The sequence below is a fragment of the Vigna unguiculata genome, chromosome 4 (assembly GCF_037176805.1).
Source record: "Vigna unguiculata cultivar grain cowpea cultivar isolate G323 ecotype 2 chromosome 4, ASM3717680v1, whole genome shotgun sequence".
NCBI classification, from domain to species: Eukaryota; Viridiplantae; Streptophyta; class Magnoliopsida; order Fabales; family Fabaceae; genus Vigna; species Vigna unguiculata.
The window spans coordinates 44044464-44056812 of record NC_140795.1 but is presented as its reverse complement, the minus strand read 5'-3'; the positions used below and the strand labels follow the sequence as shown (position 1 = coordinate 44056812).

Here is a 12349-nt window from a genome sequence, read left to right as displayed (position 1 = left end):
ACTAACACATGGCAGTTTTAAATTTTTTTGAAAAAAAAATTGAAAAGAGAATTATCTTTTTTAAAAAAAAATTAATTTTTTTAAAAAAAGTTAAAAAAAATAAAAATTTCATGGCTTGACACTGTCTTGTACGGATTCGGTGTTAACTCCAACTTAACGGAGATGACCAAATTGAATCTCTTTAGAAAATTGGGTACTAAATTGAACAAACCAAAAATTTGGGTACCAAATTGAACAAACCAAAAATTTGGGTACCAAATTGAACTTAACAAAAAAGTTGGGGTACCAAATCAGTAATTATACCAAAAGTTTAACATAGATCTTGTATCTTTTGAACTTCAATTATGTTGGATGGTGATAAAAAAATATTCATGAAAATTACATTAAATTTTGATATTGTAATAAATTAAAGTTATTTATACAATTATAGTGAAAAAATTACATTATGATTGATAATGAGTTAGAAAATAAAAAATAATTAGATAAAATATATCAAAATAGTATTCTATATAATGAAAATAAACAAAAAATAAAAATATTAAAAAATTAACAAATGTTTACAAACAAGTTGAGAGACTATTGAAAAAAATCGCACAAAGAAAATCAAATGTATAATTAAGGGTATGATAAGTTGAAAAATATCTTAGAGATCTAGGAAAACTTTTCAAATATCAACATATATACTCAATGGTTGAGAAATAACAAAAACTGTTTTAGTGAAACAAAAGAGTTTCTTCAAATGAAACAAAAACTAATAATAATAAGTAAAAGATTTTTTTATATTACCTAGTAAACGAAATGTTTGTGCTATTAAATACTTAAATTGAGAGTATTAAACATTCTCATGTGAAAAGAAAATATAAAATAAATAAAAATATTAAAAAATAATAGAAATATTCAAATGTGAGATATAAAAAAATTTTAATTAACATACATCCTTTTAACATGAGTACATAAATGTTATGATAAGATGAAAAATATAATTGAGATACGAATGAGTTTCATGACAAACCAAATAATTAGAAGAAATAAAAAATAATATATATATATATATATATATATATATATATGGTTACTTAATTAATTGTGAATATTTTAATAATTTAAACAGGGACGAGTATTATGGCGGGGACATGTACATCCCCATACCCAATTGAAAAAGTCGAGGATTTCCCATACTCATACCCAGTCAATGCGAGGATTTCCCGTCAAAATGGGGACGGGTTTGGACAATACCCACGGAGGCGAGTTTATTTGTCATCGATACTATCATGGTTTTAGCTATCAAAAGAAATTGTTCATTAAAAATTAATAACTACAGTGACCAATTTAAAAACAAATTTACAAAACTAAAAGTTATCGGTTATTAAAATAGTCACTACTATGAATAAAAAATTATAATTGATCACTAAATTGGTCTTTAAAATTAGCGGTTTTAGCTACTAAAGGGAATTACTCACTAAAAATTAGCTACCTAAGTTTTGATTACCAAAATGAATTAGTTTCTAATTAATTAGTGACCAATTTAACAACTAATTATATTTTTTATGTATAGTAGTGACTATTTTAATAACCAAATTTTTTAATTTTATAAATTAATATTTAAATTAGTCATTATAATAACTAATTATTTTTAATTTCTAAAATTGATTTCTAATTATCTACCAATGATATTGGAGTAAGTGTGATTTGAATGGCTAAGACCAAGGCGATCAATGAATTGGATATTTATAGTCAAGCTCTTTCAAATTTTATAAAAATACACTATTAGAACAAACTCATACTTCATGCTAATTTTGCTTTGAATTTTTTTTTAGGAAATACTTATAAATTTTGTTGTGAAAAAAAAATTGCAGAAAATTGCTGCCAATGTTTTCGCAAAATATTTTGTATAAAACACTTTTCATAACAAATTTTGTAAGAAATACTTACGAATTTTATAACTTTGTAAGAAATAATTATCCACGAAAGAATTACCTGCCAATTAAGATTTTTAGAAAACATAACAGAAAAAAAAATTCTTGTAAATCCTTTTAACAAATTTGCAAGAAAAATCTCATGTAATATAATAATTTTTAATAATGATAAAGAAAAAAGGCAAAAAGAGAAAGAAACAAAAATAGAAACTTTAGAAATGTAGGCAGCGATAATACATTTAGTGTGACTGGTTATAAAGAGTCTTTAAAATATATTTGAATATTAATTTTATAAAATAATTATTTGTTGTCAATTAGTTAGAAGAAATAATCAAGCTAAATAAAATAATAATATTAAAATTGATTTAAGAAGTTAGTTAACCGTAAAATTATTTTGATTGAATAAAGTTAACTTGTTTAAACATATGATTCTCGTTTATTTCTTTCATACATTTTCATATAATTGATTAGATGAGGAAAATAAATAACTGGATCTTTAAAATAGTTTAGATTTTATGACCTATGGTTGGTGTCGTAATTTTGTAACCCATATAATGGATAGGACTTTAAAAGTCTTGATTTCATTTTCAGAATTTCCTTGTCACGATGTCCTAATTGAAATAAACAGCATAATACCTACGAAAATGGAAATAATGAAAAGGAAGAAAAGGAGTGGAAGAAGAATATTGAAAACCAAATGACAAGAAGAGAGACTTTTGAATGCCAACATTTTGTGTAGACTTACAATTCAACATTTTGTTATAGCACCTAAACTACGTTTACGTTGCTTCTCTTCTCGTCCTTTAAATTGATACTTTTAAAATCACACTAACCCATAAATGTAAAATTTATACAAGTATTTTACACTCTTTTAGGTCTCCCTAATAATTAATTAATTTTATGTGAAAAAAGAACTGTAACATTCCACTTAAAATAGAAAAAATAATAACTTTGTCCAGCAATATAAGAAAAAAAATCGTTGTAAGTTAGATATTTTGATGACTTGTATATTCATTCTTCTTTCCTAGCGCATATAAGTAAATAAAATTTGAAAAAGAAACCATAATACATGGATTAGTGAGTATGAGAGCGAAAGGCTAAAACTATGTCAAACAAGAAGTTGGGTTATTAATATTATACATCTTAGAAGTTTATTACAAAACAAAGAGAAAAAGAAAGTGGAGCCAGAAATATAGGTAAGATATTTAGTGAGACCTTCACTATTTATGAAGAGAGTTTTTAAATGAATTTCAATACTAATTTTAAACAGTAATTATTTGGCTTTCAGTCAGAAGAAATAAAGCAACAAAAAGTAGAACATTAAGAGTGATTTAAAGAGTTAGTTAAATGTAAAAATAATTTTTGGTCAAATAGAAGTGAACCGTTTATTTAAATATATGATTATCGTTTATTTCTTTAGTACATTCTCAAAGAATGTAAAATATTTAAACTTTTTGCTGGCATCGATGAAGAGGAGAAATGGTGATATTTTGTAAGGTCTCATAAAAAAAATATGAAAGTGATATTGAGAGGTGAATTTGATTTTATAAATTGAACATCATGGAAGTAATTTAGAAACCATGGAGAACATCACAACAATCGAAAGACAAACATACCCCAAGATAGAACTACAAAAACCCTAACTCACGAGCAAACACAACCCAGAAAACCCTAAACCCACTTACCTCGTTGATGATGATTAACTGGAAAATTGACATGAAGAGCGCAACTGCAATCCGATGATGAAATGGCAAGTATTAGCTGTTTCCTCTGCAAATCCGAGTTCAAGAAAGATGAAGATGAAGAAATTTTCCTAATTGAAACATTTCCCCTAAATTGAAAAAATTAATGTTAATTAGCCATATGTACAGTACACGTAAATCACCCTAATACAAATCGTGCCACCGGTACAATGCTTCGTTAATGATTTAAATGGCGTTACAGAAAAGGACCAAATAAAACATGAATTGCGAAAATGAGGACCATTTTGAATATTCGATAAAAATGAGAACCATTTTAAACATTCTGTAAAAATAAGAACCATCCGTAACAAACACTACGAAAATGAGGACCAAAAAGGCATTTAAACCAATAATGAATAAGAAAATCAAGAAACGTTGAGGACGAAAATGAAGAAGAGTGAGACTCACTTACCGGCATAACGGAGGAGAAGCGTGGTGTGTTTTTGACAGAAAGGAAAACCGGCAAGAAAATGCAAGAAAACAGAGGATGTGCGTGAAATGTTGGAAATAAAGTTGAGACTAAATATTTATAATCAACCGTGGGAATAACGGAATTGGAACTGAATTGTAAAATTACTATGCAAAGCTGACTTGAGAAAATCTTTTTTTTTTAATTTTAAATAAAAGTTAACTCAACCAATTAAGATTAGGTGTGATCTGTAATTTATTTTCACTTAATTAATCTTGTTATTTAAGTTGTGGCTTTTAGTTGACATGTTATGTTTATGAATACAACTATTATTTGTTGTTTAAATGTATTCATATTTTCACTAAATCTATACTTAGACCAGAACCTGCATGAATAATAGCGTCATTATTAATATTAGGTATTTGTACAGAAATAAGGTATTTGTACAAAAATTAGGTATTTGTACAGAAATCAGATATTTGTACAAAAATTATGTATTTGTACCATAGATATACCTTGGAGGTATAACAATAAGGTATATCCCTCTAACCATTTCAAATTTAAACTTTCTAAGCATGCTAGACTTGTCTTATAATCATTTGAATGGAAAAATTCCAACAGGAACTCAGTTGCAAACCTCTGATGCCTCAAACTTTATTGGCAACAATCTGTGTGGCCCACCACTACCAATCAGTTGCAGCTCCAATCACAAAAGCTATGATCACAATGGCAAAGGGAGTGATAGACATGGAGTGAACTTATTTTATGTGCTTATGACATTTGGATTTATGGTGGGACTTTGGACAGTAGTCTATCCTTTGTTCATTTGTAGATCATGGCGTTAGGCCTATTTTCATTTCCTCGATCATGTGTGGTTCAGACTTCAATATTTTTTCTAATGTCAATACAATATCTAATGTGGTGAAAACACAAAATTAGTTTGAATTACTCTTAATCGCATAATAGATCAAATTTTCAGGTCATTTATGTATTATTTTTTGTTATTTAATACTATTTGAAAGAGCATGCCAGTTTCTGTGTATTTCATATTAGAGGATGCGTGCAATTTAGAGTGACTCATTAGACCGACTTAATTGTTTGAGATGTAGTACTTTTGGTGATGTGTGTAACTAAGTTCAGAGTCACTGCTTTCATTGACTGGTAGTGTTAGTTTAATTTCATTTCTCAGTTTTTAAAATATAATTTAATTTATTTTAACATTTGTATAGAAAAACAAAACAAAATGAGACTCTGTACAAAAGACAAAGAAGTGAAAAAAAAAAAGTGAAAAAGGAGAAAAAAAATATTTGGTAAGAGTAAACTTGGTAGTATGAGACCTTTGATATACAGACATTTTGAACATAAATAATTTAAAATTACAATGTACTGTGTCCCGTATGAGGCCATTTGTAGAAACACTCTCCTCTTAAATGTCGAGTTTCCAAATTATAGTTTTATATTCTTTGTACTCCATCTATGTATGTTACGCAAGGATAATAGGTTGGGACTTAAGTTGTTGTTTTTCCACAATTCTTTATAGTCTCATTTAATAATGAAGAAGGGTAAAGGAGAAATAAACTATAAATATGAACTGTAAATTTAATGAAGCAATTATTTATGATGTGTTTGAATAAGTATTTTAATGAAATAATTATTATTATTTTTTAAATTTAAACTTTTTTTTCAATGAAATGCTCTATTTGAATAAAAAAAATTAAAAAACATTTAAAATGTAAGTATTTTTTTAAAATATTTTAATTAGTTAAATTAGTAAAAATTTAAATAAAGGTGGAATTTAAAATCATTCCCACTCATGACTTGACACCTTGAACTTGTGAACCTTAAATAGTATAAATTATTTAAATACTTTAAGTTGTCTAATATTTTTTAAATTTAATTTAAAAATCTTATGCATTAAATAAAGTTTTAAATATGTTTTAAGTCCTTGACAAATTTGGGAACTTTCAATTAAGTCCCTAATAAATTTATATGATTCTTTAAAATTTTAAAAATTTTCAATTAGATCCTTATAGTTAAGTATGATGGTTAATTGTGTGATTCGACAGTTGTCTTCCACGGTCACTTTTTATAAATGTCGTCATATAACTTTTAATTTTTTATAATTTTATAGTTTTATATTTTTATCTTTTTTATAGTTTTATAATTATTATAAAACTATAAAATTATAAAAAATAAAAAATTATATTTGTATATTTATAATTTTGTAATTATGAAATTATATATTTTTATAATTTTTTAATTGTTGTAATTTATATTTTTTAATTTTTAATTTTATAATTTTGTTTTTGTGATTTTACAATTATATGTTTTATATTTTTGTAATTTTGTTTTTATTTGATTTTAATTAAATTTAAAAATATATTTAATGCAGTAAATATTTGGAAAGAATCTTGTCTTCTCTTATAACAAAATATTATGTAGCAACATGTATGAAGACTAACGATTTAAATGTCACATCACAAAGTTAATCTACACAATTAGAATTTCAATTGAAAAATTTTAAGATTTGAAAGACTTAATACAACATAAAAATTTATTAGAAATTCAATTAAAAGTATTAAACCTAAAATAAATATTATCAAAATAATTTTTTTATCTTACAAAAAATTAAATTGTTTTGTTTAAATAAAATTAAAATATAAAATGTTTTAATTTTTTTTATTTAAATAAATTATTTAAAAAAAATAATTATAAATAATTTAAATATAATGCATTTCAATTTTTCAAACTTCAATAAAATCTTTCATCAAATATTTGTTTATGCGAGTCATGCGCTTAACTTTTTAAGAAGTAAAATAAATTTGGAATTACAGCGCATATAAACTAATCTTAATCTACTTATATTATAATCCGAACAAAATAAATAGATTAAATTTGGGCAGAGAAGAATGATATTTTTTTAAACATGCAAATAGTGACAAAACGCTCTCCGAAATAATACATCTTACCATTTGATGTTTTGTAATTGTGTGAGGTTTATTTATATGAAAGACTAAGTTTAATTAAGTCTTTGCAATACTTTGTTTTTATTTCTTCCTTTCAATCTGATGTCATTCATCTGCATTATTATTTTTTGTTTCCGTGATTGAAGAGACTTCTAATACAATTTAATAAGATGAGACAATAATTTAATTTTTGTGATGACATCTTAGATTCATGCTCTTGTATTCTCCAAAAAACTTTCAATTCTAAGATTTTAATTTATGTAAACATTAAAAATAACACAATTTCAATTTTGTTACAAAATTATCAAACCCCAGTAAATTAGCAAGCTTAGAAACTCTGTTAAGTGCGTTTTAGAAAACAATATGCTGTAAATTATTTTTATTTTTAATAAAATATAGAAGTTAGTTTTTAAAAAAAAATAATAATTATCTACTGAGATTGGATTAAATAAAAGCTAGAATTAAGTTAATAATACAGAACCTGTGTTGTTTACTTAACACAAGATTTCGTCCTGGAATGCCAAGGTTGGGAAGTAGGAAAGTATTAAAATAATTAACGGTAAAAATTATTCTCATTAAATTTAATTTTAACTATATATTTTTAAACGTTACATCAGATTTTTTTTTTCACACTTTCATCTGACAGTGACGCTTATTCATGTCTCCGTATACCATCAAATTGAAATTTAAATATTTTATCCCATTACTCAATAAAAATAAAAGGAAATTATGTTTTGACATTATCGACAAATTTTTTATAAAGTACATGTGACACTATCTTAATAGATGAAAAAGAAAAATCTGATATAACTTAAAAAAAATAATTTACTATGTGTTAAAAAATAAACTTCATCAAACTTTATTAAAAAAAAAAATTGTCAAAAATATCATAGTCCTAAATAAAAATGGAGAGATCTTCTCCTCTCAAATAGAAAATTGCATGAAATATTTTACACAATAAAATTTTGAATAATTAAATTTTTAAAAGGGAAGATTATTGCGTATAAGGATGAGAGACAAATAATATTTTTGAAAAAAAAAATCCACTCTTTCTGAAGGTCGTTATATTTTATTTTTTGTGTTAAATGTACCATGTGTGAAAAATAGATAGAAACTTTTAAAAGGAATAATCATATAGTAAACCATAAATGTAAAATTTACACATGCACTTTCCACAAATAACTTTTTTAAACAATTGAAAATGAAAACAAAAAGTTGCATTTAAGGAAAATAAAAAAATTAGAAGTTAGGGCTTTTTATGACTTGTATATTTATTCTTGTTTGCTTCAACTTAGAATATTCCAGCACATAAGAAAAAACAACCTTCATTAATTTTATTATAAGAAAATTTCTGAATAGTTAATAAATATAATGATCTATAATTATCATCATTAATAATAATGATTAATTTAAATACTAATTTATGAAATTAAAAATTATTGATTATTATAATAATCATTATTATAAATAAAAAATTATAATTATTCATTAAATTGGTCTTCAAAATTAATTATCATGATTTTAGCTATCAAATAGGTGATTGCAAATCAACTATCTAAATGTTGGATACCAGAATGAATTAGTTTTTAATTAATTAATGATCAATTCTAATTTATTTATTTATAATAATGACTATTTTAATAATTAATAATTTTTAATTTTATAAATTAATATCTAAATTAATTATTATAATAATTAATTATATTTTATTTTTAAACTTAATTTTTAATTAAGAATTTTCCTTGAGCCATCGATGAAATTGGAGTGAGTGTTAAGTGAATGGCTAAGATCGAGTCAATCAATGAATTCGATATTTGTAGTCAAGCTCTCTCAAATCAAATTTTATAAAGAAAAAGTCAAAAAGAGAAAGAAACAAAAACAGAGAACTTTAGAAATGTTGCAGCGAAAATACATTTAAGTTGTGTTCTCTGTAAAAAAGATAGATTTGAAAGAAGACGTGAAGATGAATTTTTTTAGATTTAATTGGTTAAATGTGTGTGTTTTTTTAATAGATTTAAAGGATAGAATGACTAAATTTTTTAAAAATAAAATTAATGAAAGTTTAGAAAAGATTTGATGAATATGATAAAGTAAAAAAGATATTTTATTAAACTAAAATGTAAAATTACTTTTTTACCTTCAATTTACTGTAAAGGTAAAAAAAAAAAAAAAAACTGTTGTAAATTCACGCCTTCAATCCTGTGTAAATAGTAAATCATTATCCAAACGAATACACGTTTTGTGTGACTGTTTATAAAGAGTCTTTAAAATATATTTTAATATTTTTATAAAATAATTCTTTGTTGTCAATTAATTAGAAGAAATCAAGCTAAATAAAATAATAACATTAAAAGTGATATAAGAAGTTAGTTAATTGCAAAATGATTTTAAACGAAAAAAGTTAACTTGTTTAAATATATGATTCTCGTTTATTTCTTTCATACATTTTCATATAAAATATTATATGCCGAAAATAAATAACTGGATCTTTAAAATACTTTTGATTTTATGATTTATGTGTGGTGTCGTAATTTTGCAACCCATATAATGGATAGGACTTTAAAAGTATTTTGATTTCATTTTCAGAATTTCCTTGTCACGATGTTCCAATTTCATAACTAATAAAATGGGTTGAACTACTTCCATTTTTTTTTCTTTCTTATGTTTTTAGTGTGCTTAATTTTCTAACTTATAATATGGACGAGGAATAAGAAATCCATGTAAACTTAAAAGACATTTAAATAATGAATACTTTTTTAGCACCTAAATTACGTGCTTCTCGTCCTTTAAATTGATAGTTTTAAAAAGAATATTCAAAAAATTTGATTTTAACGAAAATTTAAATTGTTAAATAGATAACGTATATATTTTCGTACTTGGGGAATGGATTTTGATATGCTGATAATGGCTTAATAAAAAGATATTTGAGCACAAATAAAAGGATCTTAGTAAAGTAATTTATTTTATCTAAGTACTTAAAGAAAGTTAAACAATAACTCTAACTAAATAAAGGGATCTAAAACTATCGAGAATCGTAACTAATCTTTAGGCAAAATTATTAACTTAGGTCTCTTTCTTCGAAATTTAATTACTCAAATAAACGTTTTTACTCTTAATTATTGTTCATGAAAAAGTAAATACAAAATATAAGTTTGATTAGTTTGTAGATTTAGATAACGAAAGGATTTATGCATCATGTTATTGTAAAAACATAATTCAGTAAATTACGGTTGAAAAATAATTTTTTATTAGAGTTCAAGTTTCGTAAGAAGTACAATCATAACAATTTTTACTATAAATGAAAAGAATTAATTACTCGTTTTCACTTTAGTTTGAACGTTTGGAGTTAGTTTCACTTTTAAAAATATTTTAATTGCGTCGTAATGTTTAGAAGAAAAAGAAAATGTCTCTTAGGTTTTTTAAAAAATATTACAAAATATTGCTAATAACGTTAATAACATATCACGAGTTTATCTCTACTTTTTTTTAATCCATTTTAAAATTTTAATATTCTTTTTTGTAAAAATTTTGTTATCACATATTACTTTTTATGTAACCTGTGACATTGTGTCATATAACAGCACACGGCCACATATCAATGTTAATATCAAATGTTATTGTTTTATTAAAAAAAAAAAACAACTCAAACAAAGTGGAGAGATCTTACAATTGTATGAAATTCTACCATTTCTTTCTTAATAAATTTAAGTTTTTAAGTGAGGATTATGAAGTATAAGGATGAGAGACGGATAATATTTTTGAAAATATTCGACACTTTTCCGATCGTCCTATTTTATTTCTTGTGTGAATGTGTCATGTGTGAAAAATATGTCCAAACTTCTAAAAAAGAAAAATCACACTGACCAATAAATATAAAATTTATACAAGTATTTTACACTTTTTTGGGTCTCCCTAATAATTAATTTTATGTGAAACAAAACTGTAACATTCCACTTAAAATAGACAAAAAATAATAACTTTGTCGAGCAATATGACTTGTATAATGTATAAAAGAAATAAAAAAAAAGTCTTTGTAAGTTAGATATTTTGATGACTTGTATATTGATTCTTCTTTCCTACCATAATATATGAATTATTGAGTATGAGAGTGAAAAGGCTAAGATTGTGTCAAACAAGAAGTTGGATTATTAATATTATACATCTTAGAAGTTTATTACAAAACAAAGAGAAAAAGAAAGTGGAGCCAGAAATATAGGTAAGATATTTAGTGAGACCTTCACTATTTATGAAGAGTTTTTTAATTGGATTCAAGTAATTCTTGACTCTCAGTCAAAGAAATCAAGCTACAAAAAGTAGAAAATTAAAAGTGATTTAGGGAGTTAGTTAATTGTAAAAATTATTTTGGTTAAATAAAAGTTAACTGTTTATTTAAATATATGATTCTGGTTTATTTCTTTAGTACAAAAATATTTAAACTTTGTCTCCCATTCTATTATATGTCAATTTTTTTCATTGACATTTTTAATATAAACTTTAAATATAACAATTTGATTGATGCTTACATAGATTATCAAAGAGTAATAGTTTCTTCTTTTAAACATATTTCCATTATAGTGGACCTCTATCCAAGATTAAAACATAACCATAACCAGTAATTGATTTTGTGTCACCTGAATCACTACGTAATTTACATTAATATATTCTTCAATAATCTCTAGAAATTGAACATGTTGTCATAACTAGAAAAATCACAAAAAAATATTATTACTAGATGACAAAATAGTATTAGAGGTATATTTTCATCCACTTTAAAATATATAACGAATAAATTTTATTTATTTTTATTAAGAGTTATATTAACCATTGCAAGATATCTCCACACTTTGAAATATTTTAAATTTGGTTCTCTTTTTTTTAACTCATAAGAGTTTTATCACAACCTTTTGTAAGGAGATATATGTGAGGATATGACAAACAAAATATAAAGTTTCATCTTATATCATTTTAAGCATGCTAGAACTTGTAGAATAACATTAACCATATTGAAACTTTTTTTTTTCTTTCCATTAGATTAGCACTATATACTATATGAAGATGTTACTTAAGAAAGAATATTATGAGTTTCACACAAAATCTCATTTATAAAGACATGTATTCTCATTTCTAAAGACATATATTCATCACTTCCCTTTTTAATTAATTTGTACCTCAAAATTATATAATTTGAATTATCTCTAACCAAACTTCTCAATATTTCTAATAATAGTATATCATATATCACAACTTATGTTTGTAATGATCAAAGAAAAATTATTAGATATTTTATTACAAGATAAAGGTACTAACTCAAACAAA

The 12349-nt window shown here is 24.1% G+C and overlaps 1 pseudogene; it reads left to right on the top strand.

The window, feature by feature from the left end:
* The window catches only part of LOC146887269 (uncharacterized), a 28359-nt pseudogene extending 23393 nt beyond the window's left edge, over positions 1-4966 (top strand).
* Positions 4967-12349: the final 7383 nt, after the last annotated feature.